The 25,500-nt window shown below is 36.5% G+C and overlaps 1 protein-coding gene and 1 long non-coding RNA gene across 2 annotated transcripts in view; both read left to right on the top strand.

Moving 5' to 3' along the window:
• LOC140512767 (uncharacterized) overlaps nucleotides 1-14,120 on the top strand; it is a 66,849-nt gene extending 52,729 nt beyond the window's left edge. The window contains exon 3 of the long non-coding RNA XR_011969903.1: nucleotides 31-14,120. This is a non-coding gene — a long non-coding RNA (uncharacterized lncRNA). The remainder of the gene's footprint in view (nucleotides 1-30) is intronic.
• GPC6 (glypican 6) overlaps nucleotides 1-25,500 on the top strand; it is a 1,287,247-nt gene that overhangs the window by 100,882 nt on the left and 1,160,865 nt on the right. The window lies entirely within an intron of this gene.

Raw genomic sequence — 25,500 nt, 5'->3', positions numbered from 1 at the left:
CTTGTTTAAAATAATCCCTTTATTTTATAGATAAGAAAACCGAGGCACAGAAGAGTACAGTGATTTCCTCAGCGTCATATAGATAATGAACATACCTGGGATTTGAAATCAGATTTCAAACTTCAATTCCAATGTTGTTTTCACTCTGCCATCAATTGCTTCAATGAAATTCATTCTCCTGAGACTCTAATATTTTATCAGTGAATCTGTCTATGCCATATTACCAGGGATCTCTTTAGCAAAACCTACTATTCAAAGAATAACTTGATGATTAGGTTTACAAAGTTTTAGTGATATTGGATTTTATTGGATTTTAAAGAACTTGCCCTTATGGAATGACTCACACTATAAGTATATAGCTTCTCTTAATGTATGTAACAGTCAACAGAGCAACAAGTCATCTGCCCAATAGTTTGTCTATTAAATCCTAAGGAGAGGTAGCAAGGATAAACTTTTCTTAAAGGAAGCAACACGATTAATATGCAGGGAGGAGGACATTGATGAGAAAAAAGAAAATAAGCCAAAGAGAAGTTCTGGTTGAGTAAACAGGCCGAGCTAAGCTTGCGTGCAGTAAGATATCAAGTGAAAAACTGAAGTAGAAGAGCAGAGCATTGGAAGTTGATAAAACTATTAAATTAAAGGAATCCTAAGCTGCAAACCTATCTCTTCTCTAAAGCCTTGATAATAAAATGTTAAGGGGTAAACATAGGTCTTCTGCAAAAAATTTCATTTGTCTTCTTAAAAAAACTTAAAAGAAAATCAAAACAACAAATAAGAAGGCTTGCTGCCTTCTTATTGAAGACTGTCATAGGATTCACTCTTTTTTTTCTGAAATGTCTTAGCAACCTGTTTTGATTATGTTAATGTGGGTGTAAAGAGAATTTCCAGGGAGGTATTTCACTTTTTGATCTTTGAAATTCCCACAGCTGTTAAAAAAATAGTCATACAAAAGAATGAATTGGTGAGCCTTTTCTAGTACCTGTTAACAAAGGATCTCATTTAACAAAACTGTGACTGTGATGTTTGCTATCACTCCATAGGGTTTAATTTGCAAGTTGCATCCCACTGCAGGCTGGGTTAATTCCCTCTAGGGACAATGCCTGCTGTTGGGTGGCTTCTGAAAGGTGTACTGTCTGTCAGAGCAGCACAGATCTCTCGAGGCTGTGACCCTTTGTGGACTGCTGGTGTCTTTGGGGTTTAATGACCTTAGCGTCTTCCTCTAACTCTCCTAATGTCATCAAGTCACTCATAGGTTCTACCATAACACAGACTCAGAGAGCATATCTAATCTTAGCTAAAGGAAGTCTAGCTCAGAGTTCATAGACCATGGCCTTCATTGAGCTTCTTAGAAGTTTGGATACCAGAGTTTCTTAACATCCAGAAGTCCAAACAATTTTTATTGTTTTATAAAAGGAAAGCACCTTTACTCCTACAAAGATTCAGATTTCACTCTCTTAACCTAATCATCTGGATGAGGGATTCATCCTTAAATCCTCTTCACTTTGCCTGTCTTCTGCATATGGGAGAGAGTTATTCTAGAGAACTTTCTTGTCCTCTTCAGAGGACACCTTCGTTTATTCCTCTTGCCTTCATTTCACTGAGTCTAATGTGAACATTTCAGATTCTTCTGCAGGGATATTCTTCACGATTACTCACTCCCTTCCTTGCAGTTCCCCCATTATTGGGTTACAACTGCATGTTGCTCTGGGATCAGCCACCTGCCTCATGCCCTAGTTTCCTATTTCATTTTAATTTTGTGCAACAAACAGTAAATAGGTTGTCTACTTTGTGCCCTGGTTCATCAGCACTAGATTTCCTTATTCCTCCTAGTGACTGAATTTCCTGCCTTAGACAACAGTCTCCCCAGGGTTTCCTTTTCAATCTCTCCTTTTAACCAGTGCCTACTTCTAGATATGCCTGTCACAAAAACTTTAACTACTTAACTTCCTGGGGGATGTCTCTTGATTGTTTATTTCCTTGACCTCTATCAATTGCCTCCCCTACGTCCTACTTGAAAAATACCCTGGAATTTGTATTCAGTTTAGAATTTTTCTAATGACATTCAAATGCCACTTTTAGCCATTCCTCTGCGGCTTCAACTTATCCAATTTTAGAGCTAGTTTTGAATTCATATTCTAGTCTCTTCCTCCCTAGAATCATTTTCCTCCAAATTTGGGCTTTTTGTTTAGACTCCAGCAATTCTCTGATTCCATAGATCTCATGAGCCTCCTGGTGTTGACCTTCCTTGATCTTTCTTGGACCACCATCAACATAACTAGAGTTATGGCAAGAATAAGTCTTTTGTTTAAAATATATTAATTTGTTAAAGTATTACTTTTTATTACAGTACTAATTGCTTTTATTTCTCTATTAACCTTAAGGGGAAATTATGTGAAGCAATATTTTATAATCAACTTTTTGCTATACTGTTTCGACCATCTGTGTTCTTCCTCAGTAGTCATTGAATGATTCACAGCTCTAATAACTTAATTCTTAGTCCTTTGAGATCTCCCTGTTTCATTTATTGGAAAGAATACTCAATTTACAAAACAGTAGCTTCTGCAGACTTGGATTGGTGTTTATTACATGTGTGACCCCTGGGCTAGAAGCAGGTAGATGGTACAGTGGATAGAGCACCAGTGCAGGAGTCAGGAGGACCTAAGTTCAAATCTCACCTCAGACATCAGACACTCAATAGCTGTGTAACCTTGGGCAAGTCACTTAACCCCAATTGCCTCATGCTGGGTCGTCTCCAGTCATCCTGATGAATATCTGGTCATTGGATTCAGATGGCTCTGGAGGAGAAGGGAAGCTGGTGACCTGCACAGCCCTCCCTCACTCAAAACAAAGTCAAGTGCAAGTCATGTCATCATTTCTCTGATGGCAAGGTCTTCTTTGGCAATGAAGGACACATACACACATCCTGGGCTAAGACCAAATGTGTAACTCTCACTGAGGACCACAATGCGCCTCTATTTTATCATAGAGGCAATGAGGTGGTTCAATGCATCGAATGCTGGACCTGGTGTCAGGAAAACCTTAGTTCAAATACTGCAACAGATATTACTAGAGGTGTGACCCTGGACAAGTCACTTAATCTTTATCTGCTTCAATTTCCTTACCTATAAAATGGGGAAAATAATAGCACTTACCTTACTTACTTTGCTGTGCGTACAAAGTGAGGTATTTGTAAACTATTTTGCAAACTCTACAGTGTTGTTGTTGCCACTGTTATCTGTAAAACAAGTGTGGTGGTACTTGGGAATCCTAACTTACAGTATTGTTTGGCAGAAAGGACATTTTTATAAAGGGTCATCTATATAAGTACTCCTGCTACAAAGTACTCTTTCCTCTTCCTTCTTTGGTTAATAAAATGGTTATTTGCATTGAAAGGGGGGGGGGTCTTTAATGAAAGTCTTTATTTTGTAAGAATTTTCTCAGGTAAAATTCTGAAAGAAAAATCTGGGTCATTAAAGTGACCCTATTCTTTCCCTCTCTTAAACATTTTAAGTATTTTATTGCACACATAGCAGAATACAATAGTGCTTAAATTTAATTAAATCTTGGTTTCCTTGGTATCCCAAAGTGGTCCAAACAATTCTTATTGTCTTGTAAAATGAAAGTACCTTTATTCCTAGGATGATTTAGATTTCACTCCTTAACCTAACCTGGGTGGGGAACATGCTCCCTGGAGGTCATATGTGATCTCCTATGTCCTTGGGTGCAACCTTTTGACTAAGTTCAAGTTTTGCCTAACAGATCCTTTGTGATGTTTGGATTCAGTCCAAGGGTCACACTTGAGAACCTATGGGGTCACATATGGTCTGGAGGCTGAAAGTTCCCCATGCCTGAAGTCCTCTGGATAAGGAGATTCATCTTCAAGTTCTTTTCAAGTTGTCTATCTTCTACAAAGAGGGGAAGAGCTACTCCAGTCATCTTTCTCACACTGTTCAGACTTAACAGTTTTGTACGGGAGAAATAAAATTATATCTATTGCCATTGCTTTAATAAGACTAATGTTAACCTTCTATATTTCTCTGTCACTGATATTCTTAACTTAGTTCCCCCCCCTTCCTCCATAATTCCAACAGATTAAACATTGATGAATGACTAGATGAGAAAATTTGTATCAATAAGATTTCCTAAAACTCAACTCTTTAAATTTGTGACATAATTAAAGTCTAACCCACAGTACCTGCCTGGAAGCATGGCATAGTGCAAGTAACAAAGGGGTAAGACGATATTAGCTGGGTGACTGTGGACAAGTCAATTCATTCTTTTGTGCTTCAGTTTCTTTATCTGTAGCCTGGAAATAATAAAATCTCCTTGGGTTGTTGTAAGTAAATTATTTTGCAAACTATATAAGGTATGACATGTATGTGAATTATTCCTTAATATATTTTTCCAGTTAAAAATCAGCCTTTCAAAATAGTGCAATAGTTTTGGGGAAAGATGTATGTTTTTTTTCCCCTGAATGATTTGACTAGAATATTCAAATAACATTTATTTAGGTTGACTGGCTCCCTTATATGGTTTGTATTTGTAATATTCCCCACATTCTTTTCTCAGACTCCTGGCCAGAAATCCTCACAGCCCAGAAGCCCAGAATTTCTGTCTGCAAATATTTAGGCCTTATTATGGGTTAAGGGCATCTTTAATTCTTATCAGTGATATTGCTGAGGAGTATGAGTTGGAAGAATAGTGACCCAAGTCATTTCTGTTGATCTATTCCTAATATTTTTACATTTAGATCATTTTGAAATTGAATTCTGTTTTCTCCTTATCAACTTTTCCCCTCATTTTGGGGGCAACATCATTAGTAAAGTCATACCCTATTGTAATACCTCATCACAGTGTGAAGGAGACCACTGGTTGTATAAGGTTAAGCAGAACCTTGGCAGATACCCCACTCTACCCCAGCTCCCAAGTTAAAAAGTCTTGGAGCATGGACCTGATGAACTGACTTTGAATGTCCATCATGTGAAGTTCTGCCTGAGCCACTCATGACCAGGTTGACCATACGTGATTCATGTTGGAGCTATAGCAACTATTGAATAATTCACATATAGGTTGTAATCTGCATTAGTTAGAGAGGACAGTCTTATTGAGGATAACAGAGATATTATAATATCATTCCCATTTGCTGTACCTAAAGAAAGGCAAAATAAGATGTCACTGAAAAAGGTAATTTATCCAGCCCAACAGACGTTGCCTGCAAAGACAGAGGGGCAAGGATTTCCCTTTCCCAACACTCAAGGACTCTTGTAATTTATCTTCAGCAGCTAAAACTTTACCACATATCTGGCTTTTTCATTTATTGGACACAGCTATTGAGAGAAATAAACTTAGGGGTGGAAAGTCTCTAGAGAGAACTGCTACTAGCAGCGAAACAAGTGTATTCCATAATTCCAAGGCATTTTCTTCTGCTGGGTTCTTCTCTATCTCTTTGAGTTTCTAGAAAAGCTATCAGGTATTCTCTCCCTTATCTCTCTTGAGGACAGCCAGTTAATCTAAGATTAGCCTCACAGCTTCTATTTTCCAGGTCTCTGGTTTTGTCAATAAAGTATGCTACATCTTTTTTGAGGTCCATTAGCTCCTTCATAACCTGACTCTCTTGATCCACATTGTCACTTATTCTTTGTGCAACTTGCCCTGTTCAGTCTTGGATACGTTCCAACTCCAGAATTCACACTGTGGATAGAGTCTTTTAATTCAATAATTGCTGAAATTATAAAAACCTGATACACTTTGCTGTCTTTTTGCAACCCCGTTGCATTCCCTGCTCTTATTAGCACTTCCCAAAGACTGCCTTCATGCTTGGCACTCCTGGCTTTTGGCAGAATACAACTCTTTATCCATCAACATATCACAGTGTTAGAAATGAACCACTGAATCACCTCCCTTCCGTGTTATTATTTAATACTGGAAACACATCTCTTATCCAATAAAGGAATTCTCTTTTGGTACATTAGACTATTCCATGTATCTTCTTACCATGTAATATGCATCCAAGTTTTATAAGAATGGTTAGCCTGAATCCACAATCCTCATTTATCTTCAAGGAGAGTTACATCTTCCTTTAAAAGGTATATGAGAAGCCAAATGGAGTAGTAAGTACAGAGATGGCCTTGGGGACATGGAGACCCCAGTCATACAACTAGAGTCATGCAGGCCTGGGCAAGTTATTTAACTCTCAGGGATCAAAGCAACTTTCTAAGACTGCAAATTGAAGAAAAGCTACAAATTTATACTGTATTTATATAGTAATATAAATTTTGCTAAAGAGAATTTCTTCATTTGGAATTGTTGCAGCTTGGGGTTCTCAGAACCCCAAAATGGAAAGAACTGAAGTACTCAAGCCTTCTTTCAGTCAAAAAACAGTGTACTGTAATGCCAATAGAAGAGGATGAGATTTTTTAGGGAATCTGCAAATTTGATGATGGGACTGCTACTTAAATACAGAAAAGGGGGAAAAGGTCAGCAAAAACATCTTGATAGTACTAAGCAGTGGTAAATAGCCTGGTGCAACAGTAATTAAGGTGTACCAAGTAAGCTAATTAAGTAATCAAGGTGGGCTGGGGGAGGCTGCCTAAGCATATAGTAAGCCAGGGACTGGATTGCTGAAATGTGCGGGAAAGTGAAGGTATTGGGTTGCTTTCAAAGACATAATCTTTTCCTTTAGGGGTCCAGGTCATATTGTTGAGGTCAGGGAACCATGATATTGAGGTTTGGGTGCTTGGGACCTCAAATACCGACATGTCAGGTACTGCAGAATTAATTCAACTCATGCATTCTTTCAGCCAAAGTAAAACAAAGTTTATTAAAGATTCCCCATATTGGGTTGACTTTTAAGAAGCCTAATCATTTGAGAAAAAAAGATCAAATCACTAGATTGAATCTCAGCTGGATTGCATCTTAAGCCTTCATGAAGATGAGATGGAATTTTTATACAGAAAGACCGTGGGAGAGGTCTGGGGGTGGTCTAGTAGTCTAGGAGGAGGGGCCTAAGGAGGATCCAAATGGGACTGGGGTGATATAATCATGAGTGGGAAACATCTGGAGGCAATTGGGAGGTATCAGACAATGGTGGGCTTGGGTGGGAAGTAATCAAGGAGGGGAATCGCCAGAGACAATCTGGAGGCAACAGATACTGGCCCTCCAGGCCAGTCTAGGTTAAGGGTAACAGATTTGGGTACAAAAAGCCAGATTAAGTGGGAAGATTTAAGGAGGTTTCCAGAATCTGTACCATCACCATCACCCCATCAGAATTACAAGGTACCAGTGAAGTTACAAGTTCAGTCCCTATTCGTTTAAAAAAAAAATCTTAAGAATTTTCATTTTACAGCTTTATCTTCATATAGAATATCCATTTTGATAAGCAATTTGTGTAAATGTATTGGTGGTACAAGTGGGGAAGGAAAGAAAGTAAATCAAAATAACCTCACCAGAATAAGTATTCTTGTAGTCCATAGGGTGGGATATGCAAAATCTCCTCTTGAACGAAGTCATTTTGGCATTTCTGAAACTAACTCCCTTGATATTGACTAAAGAACTACGCAGATTTTACCAAATTTTAGCCATGATTACCAATTACATTCTGTTGTTGTTGTTGTTAGCTATGAGTTCATCTGGGTAAGAAATGCCCATTGTGACAAATTCACCCACTAAGGAAAATCCCAGGCCATGCTTTTGTCATTTCTGTTCTTAGTGCCTTGTACGGTAACCCAAAAGGTCAACTAGCATGCCCATGGTCACACAGCTAATACGTGTCAGAGGCAGGGCATGAAGGCTGGAAGACTTGCCCTTTCCTCACTATTCCCCTTCAGATTAGTGAGTGACATGGTGATATTGTAACGAACTCTGTTGTTAAGAAGGAATGTATTTATTATTTCTTTTCTTGGTATGTTTAGAGGCCTTCAAAGATTTTTATTTTAGAACCTAGTTCTTCCCTAAGATAAAGAACATTTCAATATAGCTCAGCCCACAAATTCATATGGAACTTATAAGAGTACAGACCTACCTGCCCTTTAAAAATTCTCTAGTTCATCTTTTTTTGAAGGCTTCTTGGGCTAGTTAATTAAGAAAGCCTTGTGGATGATGGCTTTCATTATCATACTAATGAAGCTATACGGTTGCTGAGTAAATCACTCTAGATCAAAATACTTTGTGGTCCACATCCTGGAGTTAATCCTCTTCTCCCCCATTAAACTTTAAAAAGAAGGTGTAGGTTGAAGAAGATGACACATAGGCTTTGGAGCCCATAATGTATATTTACTTCATCACACAACTTTAAGCACCTAGTCTAAATTCTTGGGGAAGTATCAGAGAAATGAATGAAATGACCAGATGTCTGTTGTGGTTAATTGTCTTTCATTCTGCCAGAAGACCAACGAGATCAGGAAGGGGATATCTTGACTTGCAAGTGAACTGGAGTGATGAAGGGCTGTGCAAAGTCACCAGCCTCACTCTTTCCTCTGGAGCCATCTGGGTCCAGAGGCAAGATATATAGCAGGAGGACTGGAGGTAGCCCCAGTACAGTGGGAGACCTTGACCTTCTTAAACTAAGGTTTTTCCCAGGTCTCAGTTTATCTGAGGCAATGCCCATTCAGTGATTAAGGCTAGGTAAAAAATGAGGCAAAAAAAAAAATGTCCCCTTTTACCTAGTAAAAGAAAAGAATCACCCTAGGAGGGAAAGACCATCAGATTTCTGTCCAATACAGAAGCAACTGCTATTTACACTCACTCTGAGTCATCAAAACTCAAACAATAACCAAGTGAGGCTTGGACAGAGACCTACTTTTTGCTGGGTGATCATTGAGAGCCCCTGGTGATTTGGGTTTAAGACTCCAAAACTTCAACCTTCAAAGCTGTATTTCCAGAAATCATAAATGAAACTACGTGGGGCAAAAGAGTCAATTGTCCCATTTTTTTTTCTTTCTTCTAAAATGACAGAATAAATAAGTAGGGAAGAGAAAAACAGAAATCCAGCCTGTAAACCCCAAGATATCCTGTGAGTTTTCATAGAGCAAAATCTATAGTCCTTTGGGCAGAGTATCCACAGGTAAGGGTGCATATAATTACGGAAACTACCTATCATGTGTTGCATTTGAAATTTGTGGAAGGGATGTTTTATAAGAATTACATGTAAAGACAATGTAGCCATCTGTCATTGTTCTTTATTTATGATAAGAAAACCATTTCCCAGCTATTGGTGATAACCAACAATGGAACTTTCCCCATTCTACTAAAAGGAGTCAGACAGAATGTGGACCTAGGAGGAACTTGAGTTTATACCTAGTGTGGCACCTCCTTTTGAGAGATGAGAACACAGGCCCCCATAAAGGTTAGGTGACTTTTTTCAAAATGGCATGCACATGTAACAGAGCCAGGAATTTCCTTTTGGGTCTGCGATTACTGATGCCCTGCCCTTTCGTCTACACTGCTTCTCTTATTACAGCAATTCTGGCACTGGAAGAGCATGATTATCCGTCACTTCCCTACTCTAAATAGCCACGAATATTTGATAGAAGTTCAAGTGTGTATAAAGTCATAGGACTAAAACAACACTGTGAGCTTATGTCTGGAGATTTTTCAGGGAAACATTGCATAGATGCAGTATTTCAGTGCGAGTAGAGAAAGGGCATTTATTAAACACAGGTATATAGGAATTTGTAAGACTCGAATTACATCTAGATGATGACTGGAATCCTCCACTGAAGGAGCTTACAGTCTAGAACTTAAATAAGAAAGGTATATAAATAACTTTAAATGGGCAGCTAGGTGGTGCAGTGGATACAGTGCTGGGTCTGAAGGCAGGAAGACAGTTTCCTGAGTTCAAATCTGACCTCCAGCACTTACTAGCTGTGTCACCCTGGGCAAGTCACTTAACGCCACGCCGTTTGCTTCTATTTCCTCATCTGTAAAATGAGCTGGAGAAGACAATAGTAAATCATTCCAGCGTCAATGCCAAGAAAACTCCAAATTGGGTCACAATGAATCAGACAGAACTGAGATAGCTCAGCAACAATTAAAAAAAAAACAAAACAATACAAGTTGGAATGCGATAGTGCATAGGAAATCTTCACCAACAGAAAGGGATGGCGGATTCAGAGAGGGAAGGAGCATGGCTAATTAGAGGGAATATGTACCTTAAAGGAAAAAGATTTCAGGAAAGTCTAAAGGTGGAGAACATTTGTTTCAGGTATTGTGAAATACCTATGAAAATATATTGGGAGATTTAACCATCTATCTGTCTGGGAGTAAGGCATTGCTACAAACCATATGATATAATCTGTCTCATTAGTTTACAGCCTCTCTTTCTTCCTGCCAGCCCTTCCTACTGACATTTTATTTCCCTTACCCATAACAAAGCAGTTTGTGAAAGATGCTTTTTATCATTTGCACTTTGATATTTTGAGTATGATTCTCAAAACCTTGGAAATAATTTACAAACCTGAGCATATCCTCATAATTTTCATTTAACATGCTGAAAATTCAGGCCTTGATCTATAGAAAACAAAATTGAAAATGTCAAGGAAGTATCTCAGGCAAGTCTAGATTCTGAATTGTTTTAAAATCCAGAAATTCTGTGTGGATTTTTTTTCAGTGTCAAGCTTGAAATCTCTGCCTCTTCAAGAGCATATTCAACATAACAGTACCACTGATCATTTTATCACAAAAAGGTTCACAAGTACTACTGTTGGTTTACTCCTGCAAGTTGCCTATGGTATCCTCATTGTTCAAAGTCTCCCTTTATATATTCAGTTGTTAGGGTCATGCCATAGTGATAGAATGATATTCACTCCTCTTATCTAAAGTGCCACTCTGCCAGCTGCTAGTGGGTAATGGAGAACATAATAGCAGAAATAGCAAAAGTTACCTGTTTGTAGTATTCATTTTGAATACATAGTGAACATTTATAGAACTATATTTTATGAGAGATTATATATTGAGCTTTTATTAAAGTGTTTTCAATAATGAAATCTTTAATGTTTATTGTGCATAGAAAGAGGAATATCCTCTAGAGTATGTAATCCCAGAATCACATGCCTTAGAGATAGTTGTGACCATGGGAGATCATCTTATCTGATCATGGCATTTTATTGATGAAAAAATTTTGAGATTTAAAATGATCGCTTTCATTAGGGAGGAAAAAATCATAGTATCATTGATTTAAAGCAGGAAGTAACCTTGGGATAGTTTCATTTTAAACTTGGGGTCCTGTGAACTTCGTAAAAAATTATTATAACTATATTTCAAAGTATTCTTTTGTGATCCTATATATTTTATTTTATGCATTGGAAAACATTCTACTATATATAGCCATTTGAAAAATGCTAAACTATATATAGTCATATGAAAAAATGTTCTCAATCACTATTGATTAGAGAGAGATGCAAATCAAAACAACTCTGAGGTACCACATCACACCTATCAGATTGATTCATGTGACAAAACTGGAAGATGATAAATGTTGGAGAATATGTGGGGGAGTTGGAACAGTAATTCATTGTTGGTGGAACTGTGAGCTGCTCCAACCATTCTGGAAAGCCATTTGGAACTATGTCCAAAGGGTTATAAAAATGTACATACGCTTTGACCCAACAGTACTGCTTCTAGGGCTGCATCTCAAAGATATCATAAAAATGGGAAGAGGACACATAAGTACAAAAATATTTATAGAAGCTCTTTTTGTGGTGGTCAAGAATTGGAAATTGAGGGTATGCCCATTAATTGGGGGATGACTGAACAAGTTGTGGTATATGAATGTAATGGAATACTAATTATTATGCTATAAGAAATGATGAGCAGGAGGACTTCAGAAAAGCCTGGAAGGACTTGTATGAATGGATGCTGAATGAAATAAGCAGAACTAGGAGAACATTATACACAGTAACAGCCATAGCGTGTGAGGATTGTTTATAATAGATTTAACCCTTCACAGCAACGCAAGGACCTAGAACATTTCCGAAGGACTCTTGATGCAAAATGCCATCCACAACTAGAAAAAGAACCGTAGAGTCAGAACTCAGAATGAAGCAGACTATTTTCTATTTTGTTATGTTTTGGTTTTTTCTCATGGTTTCTACCATTCATTTTAATTTTTGTGTGCAACATGACTAATGTGAAAATGTGTTTAATAAGAATAAATATGTAGAACCTATGTAATTTTGCATGGCATCATAGGAAGGGAGAGAAGAGGGAGTAGAAAATTTGGAACTTATGGAAGTTATTGTTGAAGATTGAAAACAAATAAAATCAATTATTAACGAAAAAACATTCTAAAAAGTTGCTTACTACCTTCAGCAGACTACACAGACACACACGCACACACACACACACACACACACACACAGAAAGATTAAGAACCTTTACCCTAGAATATCATCTACTTCAACCTATCCACTTGACAGATAAAGAAACTAAGGTCCTAAGGTATTTAAATATTTGTCAGAAGTCACCCAGGTAACAAGTAGCACACTCCTGATTCAGGTCCAAGTCAAGAACTTTTCCCATTCTCATGGTCACCAAACCTGAACTCACATTGGGTATTGTGTTCTCTGTTACTATATGACTATGTGAATTCTGAGGGCCTAGACGTGTGATTTCATTGGTGGAGGGAATTTCCAACTAAGAAAAATCCCTTCAACAATAAAGGTCTGGCGATTTCTTTACAACTTGATTTCTTAGAGAATTTCTCAGAGCACTGAAGTGAAATGACTGTCCTATGCTAACAGTCAATACATATCAGAGTTAGGACAGATCTCTCTGCTTCCATGCCAGCTTTGTATCCACTATGTCACACTGCCTATCCTGACATTTGGCTCTGAAGAAAATAATGCATTTTTCTGGTCACCAGATCCTATAATGAAGTTACTTTAGCTTAATTTTTTGTTGTGATATCACAAGCAACTTTAAGTTATATTCCATTTAAATTTTATTTTTAAGAGAAGATATGAATCATCAGGATGAGTCAATGCAACAATGAAAGCTTGAAAGACATTATTTTAGCATGAAGCCTTTAATCTTATGGTGGACAACAAGACAGAGGAGAAAGATTTCTGGATTCGGTATTACAGGATCTGGGTTCTCTTTTCTTACCTTTACTACTAATGTGACTTTGGACAAATTGCCCAACCCCTCGACTTTAGTTTCCTCATCTGTAATATGAGGGAATTGGGCTAGAGAATTGACAAGGTCCCTTCCTGTTCTAGCTTTATTATCTCAAAAGGGATAAGAAGAACATTTCTTTTACCAGTTAAGTTTCCCATAAACTGAGTTCTAGGCACTTCACCAACTTCCTTTTCTTTGTGTGAACTTACCACAGTGAAACCAAGAAGACAATTTATTGCTCTTTCAGTCTCTCAGACATTCCAGTTACCCTATCCTGCACTACCATGGGAACTGGTACCTTGGAGTGAAGAGGCAGGGTAGCCCAGGTTGACAAGGGATAGCGTCTCTAGGGAAGTTAGTTGGAGTGGCTTGATGCCAATAGGGAATGAGGTTACAATGGGGATGGAGGAGTTAATACTTAGTATGAGTATATGAATTGGGGAGGGGGGAAAGAGAGATTGTGAAGACCAAAATTTGAAAAAAAAAATTGAAAAAATGGAAAGCTGTCTCAAAATAGATTAAGGGTAGGGACTAGAAAAGATTCAAGGAGCTGTAAACTATTAGCTCTTTGAGAGTAGGATCTAACTAGCCTTTCATTTAAAAAAATATCTTTATACCTTGGTAAAGTGCCTTACATGTTGTAAGAGGATGATTTTTTGAGGTTGAATTGAAATAAGCCTGAAGTTTACCTAATTTACCTCTGTCCGTCATTCATCTTCCTTCTGTATTGAGTGATATGGTCATACCCTCACTTGATGGCTTAAGAAACTCGCTGCAGCTGTTATCTGTGCCATCTCCAACTCATTTGTTATCTAATGTATTTGGGATAACACCAGCTCCTACTTCTCTCCTCCAATGTTATTCCAATGTTGAATGCATATGTACCAAGAAGATTCTGGTGTGAGTAGCTTTAGTATGGAGAACCTCTGGATGGGTATGATCTCCAGTAGTTTTGTCCATAGAGTTTCTTGATTTATCCTACTTGCCACAAAAAAAAAAAAAAATAAGGCAAAGTACAAAAAAAAAATCTCCTCCTCTTTGAGAGGACTTGGGCATTTAGATGAGACAACAGATAGTGGACATGGATGGAGTGGGTTAGTGGGTTCAGATCATACCTGGGACACTTACCCTGGGCAAGTCATTAACATCTGTTTCCTCATCAATAAAATGAGAATAATAATAGCACCTACTTAATGGAGTTGTGAGGATCAATGAGATAATGTGCAAATGAGATAACATTTGCAAATCTTAAGACATGATATAAATGCTATTGTTGTAAAAGATAATAAAAGTTGAAATTGATTTACTTTCTGAGAGTACTCCAATTTTTGGGAATTTCACTGAGAGCTTCTAAATGCTTGGTGATACCTATTATTGGGAATATACATTTGATCTTTTACCCCTTCCCTTCCTCTTTCCCAGGGCAAGTTGATTGACAGTATAGGAAAAACAAAACAAAATTGCCAGTTAAGAAATCACGAGGAACAAGCTGGTCTGACGTGGTGAAAAGTCTGAATTATAGAGGTATATTTTAAAGAAATGGCATTTTATTTCTTTAAAGTACATATGATCAATAATTCATATCTAGCAATGTGTTCCTATAGAGTTAACGTTACTAGGAATTTTGGAGACCATCTATTCTAATCTTGTTTCAGAAATGAGAAAGCTGAGTCCCAAAAGTCCAAATGTGACTTGCTTGAGATCACACAGGTTCTAAGTAGCAGAACTAGATTTGGAACCCAAGTTACATGATACCAGGTCCAAGCCTCTTGTGACTGAGCCATTTTAGAGTACTTCCAAGTCCTTCATGCTGAGTTCTCCAAGCAGCAATGCTATTGCCAAGGATTGGCTAAAAACACATATGTTTCCGCAATTAGAATTATCATTCTAAAACATTTCACTCTCTGACCAAAACCTAGATAAGAATAATTTGCAATTAGTACTCTGGTTTATGCAACACTTAAAAGTTTGCTTTCTAAAGTGCCTCATTTTACACTAATAATTGAATTTATATATTTTTCATAAACAGCAGATAATTAAATATAACCCAACCCTCATCAAACTGATCACAAATGTAAAAACAGTGGCATTCTTTTTTCAAAAAAAAAAAACCTAGCCATAAGCTCTCTGGTGTCCGCAGGAGATGCTGAAATATTTAAACAAACAAATAAGCAAACAAAAATTCCTTTCTACCCATTCATAATTAAAAAGCTTTAGATAGATTGTTTTCTTTCTGTGATACTTTTGGCTGAACTGAAAAAAAAAAGAATGCTGATGAGTTCTGAGCGTGGTAAATCATTTTATCATAGTGACCTTCCTATCCTCCCCCTTCCTCCCGCAGCCATAGAAAGCCCATCCAAATGGAATGAATAGGAGCTGTCATCATATTCTTTTGGGTTTGCTCTTCTCCCTTGTCAATTCACCCCTTTTTAGGTATAGTATAAATGAGAAGAGTCACACACAGAAGCAGGGATGAAAAGCTTTTTACTCTGCAGAGAATATAGGGGTCACTCATGTCACCATTTCATGTCTGAAATAACATTCTGCTTAAATATCTTCCTGTTCCATTTCTTTCCCAAAGCTTAGTTCTAATTGGGCAATAGTATTTCCTGCCAACAGTCCCTTTGCATTAGTAATGCCCAATGACACTCATTTGTAAACTTGCAGAATCACTCAAAGGTATCAGACCTTATGTTTCTAATGTGAATCTATCCTTGGCATAAGGGTCTCAGATCAGAAGGGCAGTGGAACAAGTGTCAAGGAGCTTATTTTTGTAATTATTTGGTAGTAGGCAACATGGCCAGGCCCTGAAACTGTCAGAATGATGAGAATAAACTGATCTTTTTGACCTCCCAGAGAAATGAGGCATTCTTATTTAGTTTTTCTTCCCCAAATTGCTTGCTGTTTCATTGAAAAACATGGTATGGAGGAAATTTTCAAGAATCCCCCCTGTTTCCGGTGCTAATTGGTCACAGAAAAATTGATTTTGCTTTGTTCACAAGCTCTAAGAGCACTGCTCATTAAGTAATCTGGTATGTCTTTTGGTTCTTGCACTGAATATTGCCTATAAAAATGTGTAATGCCCTAGAAACTAGTGGTCTATGGTAAATATATTCACATAAGCTCAGTCTATGACTAATTAACCATGCAAACTGATGTAAACACAACCTATTATCTGGAAATCTGGTGAAACAGAACATTTTTGTTGATCAGTTAAATGTTAAGTAAGAAAACTTCCAAAGATATTCAGGTTGATACTAATAAGATATTTATTTGTTATTTATTAAGTACATATGGATTAGCATAGCGTTTTATGGTTTGTTAAGTGAAACAAACCTTTTAGATTTGGAAATGATTTGGAATGTTAAGTGAAACAAACTTTTTAGATTTGGAAATGATTTGGAATTCCTTTTTCAGTCTGGCAGACTATTATACTGAGATGCTTCCCCCCCACCCTTTCTAACTCATTATTTAATAAAATTTTGGCAAAGAAGAGAAAAGGTTTTGGGTTCTTAATCTGACTTATTTTATGCAATGAAAGGGAGTCATAAGGACACAGGAATATATGGAGTGAAAGTTATATTTTTGTGTGGATGCTAAAAGTGAATGCCATCCACATCTCTAAGCAGTAAATTTGCCATCAATCATCTATTGAGCTAGAACACAGGTTTTCTTATGTCCACCATAATTGATTCATGTTGCCTAGGAACAGAAAATAATTCAAATGTCAATAGCAGTGACATTATAGAATATTTTTATTAAACCCTTAAATACACTTTTAGAAAATGTGGTGATTCATTTTGATTCACAGTTGTAGAATTAGATTATTGATTCACTTTAATTCCAAGTGAAATATTTAATTGACTCACAAACTTTGGGGACAATGTTTTTACACCATATCAAAACTTGCTCTCGATTTAACATAGCTTTATTAAGAGTACTCTGTAGTTTGGTCCACTTTACTAATACGATCAAGTAATAGGAGAATTTGGATAAAAGTTGGAATGTACATTCAAAATATTAGAGGTTTGGGGAATAATTATTAGAAGAAACACTACAGAAATAATTTACCCTAAAGAAAACTAATAAAGAAATTAAAGAAACTTCAAAGATATATCTCAGGTTGAAGTGAGTCAAAATGTTGTTCCTGACTATCCAATCAAATAAATTGTTTACCTGTTAAGTAGGGGTATGGTCTTTTTGTTGAAGATAATGCCATATACTTCAGTGTTGTTGTCTTCAAGAACTGAGTATTTCAAAATTGTTTGACCCGGAATGTTTTACTTATTTTTTACTTATTTTTTATTTTTATTTTTTACTTATTTCACCTAGTAATTTCAAGGTAAAATGGAGAAGCTGAAATCCACCATTTTCAAACTAATTTTGCAAATGTAGGAAAAATTTTTGAAGACAAAAATATTCTTACACTTATCTTAGTGATCCCCTTCATCAACGTAGATGCAGTTAACTAAATCAATGCAACCATATTTTGAAATAATCAAATCTATAATTTATTGTAGGACAAAGTAAGTTTGAATTATGGTGCATTAGGAAATGCTTTGCAAATCATAAAGTGGTAATACAGCTGGGCCTCAATTAGTGAGAATAATAAATAGAGATTCCATGTATTCAGATTAAGAAGTAGAATTATATAAAATAAGGCAATTAGTTCTAACCCAACGGAAATATGCATTGCAAGTTAGAAAAAATGTGACCACTTCAGGAGAATCATTATTTGCACTAAGCAGGACCTAGCTAGAAATGTGAGTTATTATTTAGAGTGTAAACAAACACCTTGACAGTGAGGATTGTTTCATTCTCTGCATATGTGCCTGCCAAGCCTGGCATAGCACCAGAAAAATAATAGATACTTAATAAATCCTAGTTGGTTGATATTTCTATTCATAATACAGTTGTGTTGTATTATAAAATTTCTGTGGGGAAACATTTTTTCATATTAAAAAATACAATTTCAGTGTATCGTTAATTCTATAACTACTAATACTTAATGATCATAATAATAGCTCATATTCATATAATACTGTATAGTTTGCAAAACCTCTTTACAGGTACCATATCATTTGAATCCATCCCAAGTCTGAGCAATGAGTTCAGCTTATCCATTCGATTTTTCCTGTGTATATTGTTGGGCTAATCTCTTTTGAAAGGTCATGGATCTCAGAGAAGAGACTTTCATATTCTGAGGAAGGCTTAAGGCAATCAACATTATTTCAGGTGTAAATACGGATATCTGGAGGTCCTGACTACCTATAACTAATCCCACTTTTATGTGAGCCATGTACAAGGTTCTCCATGACAGTCCCTATTTTATACCCTGAATAAGATTGATAAGCAGAGGATTATTGAATAAAATTATCTCTGCAGTTGTAGCTGTGGTGGTGGGTGGGGTGGGATTGGAATGATTCTAATTATATGAAGCTATGTTTATGCTTGGCCCCTTTCTGATAAAACATCAATCAATAAACATTTATTAAGCATCTACTGTGTGCCAGGAACTGTGCTGTGTTTCACACGTGCTAAGAAATATGATCTAACCCTTTGCTAAACCTGTCAGCCTGGTTGGTTTCTCAATTGTTGATATGGAGAGGTTTTGATAAATAAGATTTATGATGAATCCAAGAAGAGTAAACTACTCCATAGGTTTTATGAGGAGAATGGTTTCTGTTGTTGTTGGGTTCTGTATGGTTTGGAATGCAGTCTTTTTTGAAATTTCCAGTCCCCTCTCCTCCTAGCAACATCAGCTACGGTTTCTCTTCTTACCTCAGCCAATAGTTGTCTTTGATACAGCCATCCTCTCACCTCCTCCACCACCTATTCTGATTATTGGTACCAAAGGACAAACCAGGAGCCAATGATTGCATGTCAATTACATGTCATGTCAGTTACGTATCAATGACTGCATGTAACAAGGAACCAGAACACATAGCATATATAGAGTGACCCAAAGGCATTCCTAGTTCCTTGAGAAGTATTCCAGTTCAACCAACTAGTTCAACTGCAGATCTCTTAGATGCCATTATATAATGTCAAGACGAATAAGAGGAATTTGTTCGGGAAGAACCTTTAACATCATGCTCTATTCATGTTCCCAAATACTTAAAAAAAAGTAATTAACAAACATCATACCTCAAAGGATTTTTGTATATGTATATTCATCTTCCAGTTGTTGAATTTACATATGTATGTGTGTATATAATATATGCATCTACATACTTATAGATATACATGCATGATATATATATATATATATATATATATATATATATATATATACTCACACATATGCACATATATATCCCCATGCCTAACCTGTACTTTGCATAGGGAAAACATTTGAGAATGCAGTCATTTTAAATTATGAAATTATGCTAGAATTGAAATAGAACATTTGTTCTTGGAAGGACTGGTACTCTAGCACCCTCATTTATATAAAAAGAAATTGAATCCACAGAAGAGACATGACTTGCTCAACATAATCATCTTAAAATTTTGGAGTTAGTGGAGACCTTAGTACTTTTATAACTATACGCTCTTAAATGCAATGTGGGACTGCCCTATTATGCTTTGGATATGCTAACAATCTAAGTAAAAATTCTTAACAAAGATATCTTCTAGTTGTTTTCTATCCAATGCCTCTATCATGTAGTCAAGATCTTCATTTTATGAATGAGGAAACTAAATCCAGGGTGAGGAATTCCCCACATTGTGACTAGGCACTAGAAGGCAGGACTGGAGCCAACATTGCAATTGAGATCTTCCAACTCCCAAGGAAATAATGACTGCAATTGCAAATGATTTCCTTTCTAGTATTTTCTGACAATTAAAATATAGTATGTTTCCAACAAAATTATTATAAATTTATTCCTTAATTAACCTTGTAGACCCACTTCTGAAACTCTCTATATAGAGCTTGGTGTCTACATATACATAATGTGATGACAGATTTACTGTTGAAAAGAACTGTAGCATTCATAAGACCTAGTATGTGCTATTTTCAATCTTAGAAAAAACTGATTTAAATATATTTTCAGTGTAAAAATCAAAGCTGTCATCTCTTTGGAGGCCATAGATTTGAGTGCCTCTGTTACCACAGAAATACTTTTTTTGAACTGTTCCTTCTCTTTGAGGGTCAGGATTAAAGCTTGCTGTTCTCAAAAAGCACTGGAAAGTTACATAGCTGGTGAATGACTGGAGTAAATGATTCCTTTCTTAGAATAAACAAATACCTTCTCGTCCTGTTAGTGGAAGAAATTAATAGAGGAATCAGAACCTCCTTGCTCAATGATAAATTTGATGCTCTTAAATAATACTATAAAATTAAAAATTATTGTTAATGATGTTGCAGTAGGAATAGTTTGAAATTCTATTTAAATTATAGTACTTGAATTTTATTTTAGAAAATAGTTATAAAAAGTCTTTAGCAGTTCATATCATTCCTGCATAATTCCATTTTATATTGTCAGGAGTATTACAGAGGAAACAGAACCTTAATTTAATTTATTTTAATTTAATTCAATAAATATTTAGTGAGTTCCTACTATGTGTAAGCCATTCTGCCTAGTGCTATGTGTATAAAAATATTTTTTCGTTTAGTGATTACTAGCCATCATTAACTGACTTTCTATAAATTCTGTTTTTGTGGAGTAAATTGAATTTGGCAATTGTGCTTTTAGCCTTCTGTAAGACAGTCCTCAAATTAGAAAAAAATGATTTGAAAAAAAGTGCAATGTATTCAGTCAAAGTAGGTCAGTATCACAAAAAGTACATTAGCTGCTATTTAAGAAAAATAAGTTTTGAGGTTAATGGATTTCACAGAAAGTAACACAGCATTTTCTTCTATAGAACAATGAGATATAAACATATGTAAATGCATATAAAACAATTTTACAGAATTGAAAAACTGCAAGATGTGTCTTTAAAGCTCTCCTCATTTGAACAATCAATGTATCCACAAGTGAAACATGCTTTTGTAGGTCAGCTTGGTATAATAGTGGGTAGAGTCTGGGCCTGAAGTTGAAAAGACTCCTCTTCCTGAGTTCAAACCTAGTCTCCGATACATAATAGCACTGTGACCCTTGGCAAGTCACTTAATTCCGTTTACCTCAATTTTCTCACCTATAAAATGAACTGGAAAAGAGATGGGACACCACATTAGTATCTTTGCCAAGAAAACAACTGAAAGGCAATAATAATTTCAATGATTAACATAGCCAGAAGTAAAACACAGTGATGAAATATTTTATTATTCTACTTAATATAATCCATTTCTTTAATTTTCTTCTGTATCAGCTGGGTGATAGAAAAAGGAACTATCCTATCCCCAGGCTTTCAATGGAAGGAGGTCCAAAGGATCCAGAATGAAATCAGAGCTGGAAGAGGATAATGGGCAGTGATAAAAGAGGCCAGCAAAGGAAGTGAGTGCAGAAAGCCAGAGGAGGATGATTCTAGGAGTGATGTCAGGACTAAGTAACTGAAGGAGGCAGCCCTTCTAATGTTATTAAGCCACTTGGGATGCATCTATGAATCTTCATTCTTGACTACTTCACCAATTCACCTTTCTCTTTTGGCACCAGGAATTGACCTACCTATTTACTTCTCTTAGACCATGTTTCCTCTCCTTCCCTGGCTCAAGGTTGAAGAAAATAGTATCATAGCTTCCTTTTTTTCTATCAGCACATGACCTTTTATAGGCTTTTACTGATGACAGCATTGGGTAATAGTCAATGGATTAAGAAACTCCTTCCTATCTGCCCTTTTGTCTAATTCTTTCACTCAGGTTATTAAAAAAAAAGGCAAGAAATAGATTATAATGAGTTGTTCATATACAAAATAAACACAATTAGATTGTAAGTTCCTTTTGGGCAGAGACTGTTTTTTGCCTCTTTGTATCATCAGCCCTTAGCGCAGTGCTTGACACTAAGTAGATACTTAACAAATATTCACTGATCAAGTGAAACTATCTACATTTTAAGAAATGTGCCCACAAGTGAGCCTGGTGAACAAGAGGCTTAGTTCTCAATCATCATTCCCTGAGTCAGAGATCCTGGCCAAGCTTGCCCAGACTCCTTCTCTTCCTTCCCTTCCTCTATGTAGATCTCTCTTTTAACTCATTCCTCCCTTAGGAGTCTGACTTTTCAATCCCAAGACAATTGCTCCTCTTCCCTCACAGGGAGTTGGAAGAAGGAAGGAAATTCCCTGTACTTTTCTTCTTAGAGCCATGAGTTATTACCAGTTTCTGTTGTTTTTAACTAGGGGTATCTGTGGCTTAGGATCTTTCACTGGCTTCTAACATTGTAATATACTGGTATTCTCCATTTGTTAATGGCTCTACCCCAGGTCTACCCATCTACCTTTCTGGGCTAAATACTTTATCACTCTGTATCAGGGAAAAATTTCTGGCCCTTCTCTCTTTTTAGATTCATGAACATTAAATAACAAAGAGCAAATAGCTTTGAAATTCTACTGGCCAATCCAGTTTCATGGTAAGGAAATAAAATTTAAAATAAAACATACGGAACAAATAAGCTTGTGCACCTGGATACTCTGACTAAATAACCACAGAGGGACTAGGAGCTTTGCTAGAAGGTGAAATGAGTCAGAGGATCAACCCTGACTCAGCCTTTAGATTACTGGTACTATTTCTCTAGCTAGATGCCTTGTCACAGCATGAGATCAATTTTGCCTTATGGCTTGTTTTTCAGTAGCTACTCTGAATCACAGCTCATGGTATCTCTTGGTTTTTCAGAGATTACTCCTCCAAAATATTCACCTTTTTTCCTTATTTTCTCTGCTTAATCTGTCTTCTGTGTTCCCCTTTTCACAAATCCCTTTCTTGAGGTCAAGACCAACAGCACTTTGTATATTCTTCCCTCAGGTCAAGTATGAAACTTCTTGAAGCTTTCACACACACATATATACACACACATACACACACAAACATATGAATATGTTAACATGAAAACAAGTGCATTTATATTTGTATGTATGTAGATACAATACAGGTCTATACACATATTTGCATATATTTCTATATGTACACACATATTGTGCCTTTTGATTCAGAAAATCAGTTACAAGAAGAAAAAACGAGTAGTCATTTTAGGGCAGAGATTTGTGGGGAAAGATGAGAAGATGCAGATTAGGGTCTGAGGATATTTGTGGAAGTGTTGTTGTATGGAGAGTGTTGAAGTATGGAGAGCAGGGGCAATAAATAGTAAGGGCTTAAGATGAAGCCACTATTAGCAATTTCATCTTGAATGAATCCCCTTTGCCAACGTCTGACCTTTGATTGGCCTTGAAGATGAGACATAGAGAAAAAGGTAGTGATTCTTGATAGAAGTTGTCTGAGGAAGAAGAAGGAAAGGGACAGTTTAAGGACTACTGAGAAGAGTAGGAAGTTGTTATTTTTGATCGACTGACATTTGTAGAGTAGTGAACTTAAACTAAAAACTTAAACTAAAAAAAAATGAGTTTAAGTGCGCAGTTTCCATGGGTTTCAAAAAGAGGGGAGTGAAAGTCATTAAATACCTCTCAGTGTCCCAGTCCACTCTTTAAAACCATGAATTACACAGGTACTGCTCTCCTGTGGTAGAAAATAAGAGTTAGAGGACTTTTCCTTCTCGGGTGTCCCTGAACCAAGGAAGTCACCAATCTAGCATGATTCCATATGTGTTATAGATAGATAACATAATACGTGTGTTTACACATATATTTGTTATTCAGTCATTTCAGTGGGGTCCTATTCTTTGGACCCCATTAGGGGTTTTCTTGGCAAAGATATTAGAGGGCTTTGCCATTTCTTTTTCCAACTCATTTGAAAGATGAGGAAACTAAAGCAAGCAGGGTTAAGTGACTTGCCCAGGGTCACATAGCAATAAGTATCTGAGGCCAGACTTGAACACAGGACGATGGTTCTTTCTGATTCCAGGCCTGGCATTCTATTCATTGTACCACCTAGCTACCTTGTATGTACACGCATAAATACAGACATACATATATACACATGAAATATATATTTCGATCAATTTGGTTGGCAAGTTGGGAGTGATTCTGTTCTGTAGTCATTTCTTTGAAAATTAGTCATCTATTCAGTAAGCATTTATTAAATACTTACTATTTGCAAGCCCCAGGCTAGAGGCCAAGAATACAAAGACAAAGCAAACAGTTTCTCTGCCACTGTAGAGATAACCTTATGTAACTGCATAGGAAATGTATATACTGCCATCTATGTTAGCTGTCAAGTAAAATAATTAACCAGAACACTCCAAAGCCATGCAAGATAACATATTGTATTGTCCTTTGAAGAAACAGTAGTGTGTTCCTAGTTAATGCTTTACTTTTGGTTTTCTAGACAGCTAGACTTATGCCATATATGGTCTGTTATAGAGTGTCAGGCTTTAGTTTAATGGCTTCCTTACAAGATTGCTTAGCCAAGTACAATATGCTAGAATTTGCCCCCTTGAAATAATTCAGATGAAATTATTTCATATTTTCTGTAATATCCCCTCCCTTTATTGTTCCCTTTGTAATTTTGTTTATTACTGCTATGCTCTTGTATTTCCTGCAATTACTGTCTTGTCTTTCATAAAATGAATGGACATCTCTACAAAGTAAAAGAACCTTAGCTAAATGGCAGCTTATCAAGGAGGATATAGTTCCAGAGGGGATGATATAAAAAATTATAGAACTTATATTGTTTTCAGGCATCAAATTAAATAATTAATTTACTATGAAAAGCTATGTCAAGAGGCAGTTAGATGTACAGAGCCCTAACTTGAGTTCAAATCTTTCCTCAGATACTTAATAGCTGTGTGACCTTGGTCAAGTCTCTTACTTCTGTCAGCCTCTATTTCCCATTTGTAAAATGGAGATGACAGTAGCACTTACCTCACAGGGTTTTAGTGATGGTCAAATAAGATAATGTATTAAATGCTTTGCAAAACTTTTTAGAAAGTATATATTATTGCCTATAACAGACCTATTAACAGCTTACTCTGTGCCCAGTTTCAAGGACAATTACAAGGCTTGGTACATTTGGTAATTTGCCTTAATATTTACAAGTTGGTATCTGGAAGTCAGGGTACGTTTGGAATTCTGGTGATAGAAATCCAGGGAGTATTAAATATGGACTTATGTCCAATCTTCTTAGGATGTACAGATTCTTGTGGTGTGTATAGTATAGTGTGTGTGTGTGTGTGTGCGTGTGTGTCTATGTGTGGTGGAGTGAGGTTAGACTTTGCATGATAGCTATCAGCTTAAAAATTTACAGTAAAACCACAAGAAGCAGAGTTTTTATGGGAAACAAAATATAAAATTTTCCATTTTAAAATGGAAAACAAAAACAAAAACCCAACCCACTAACAGTTG

This window comes from Notamacropus eugenii, chromosome 6, assembly GCF_028372415.1.
Source record: "Notamacropus eugenii isolate mMacEug1 chromosome 6, mMacEug1.pri_v2, whole genome shotgun sequence".
NCBI classification, from domain to species: Eukaryota; Metazoa; Chordata; class Mammalia; order Diprotodontia; family Macropodidae; genus Notamacropus; species Notamacropus eugenii.
Note: the sequence above shows the minus strand (reverse complement) of the source record. Positions and strands in the feature narration are given on the sequence as shown.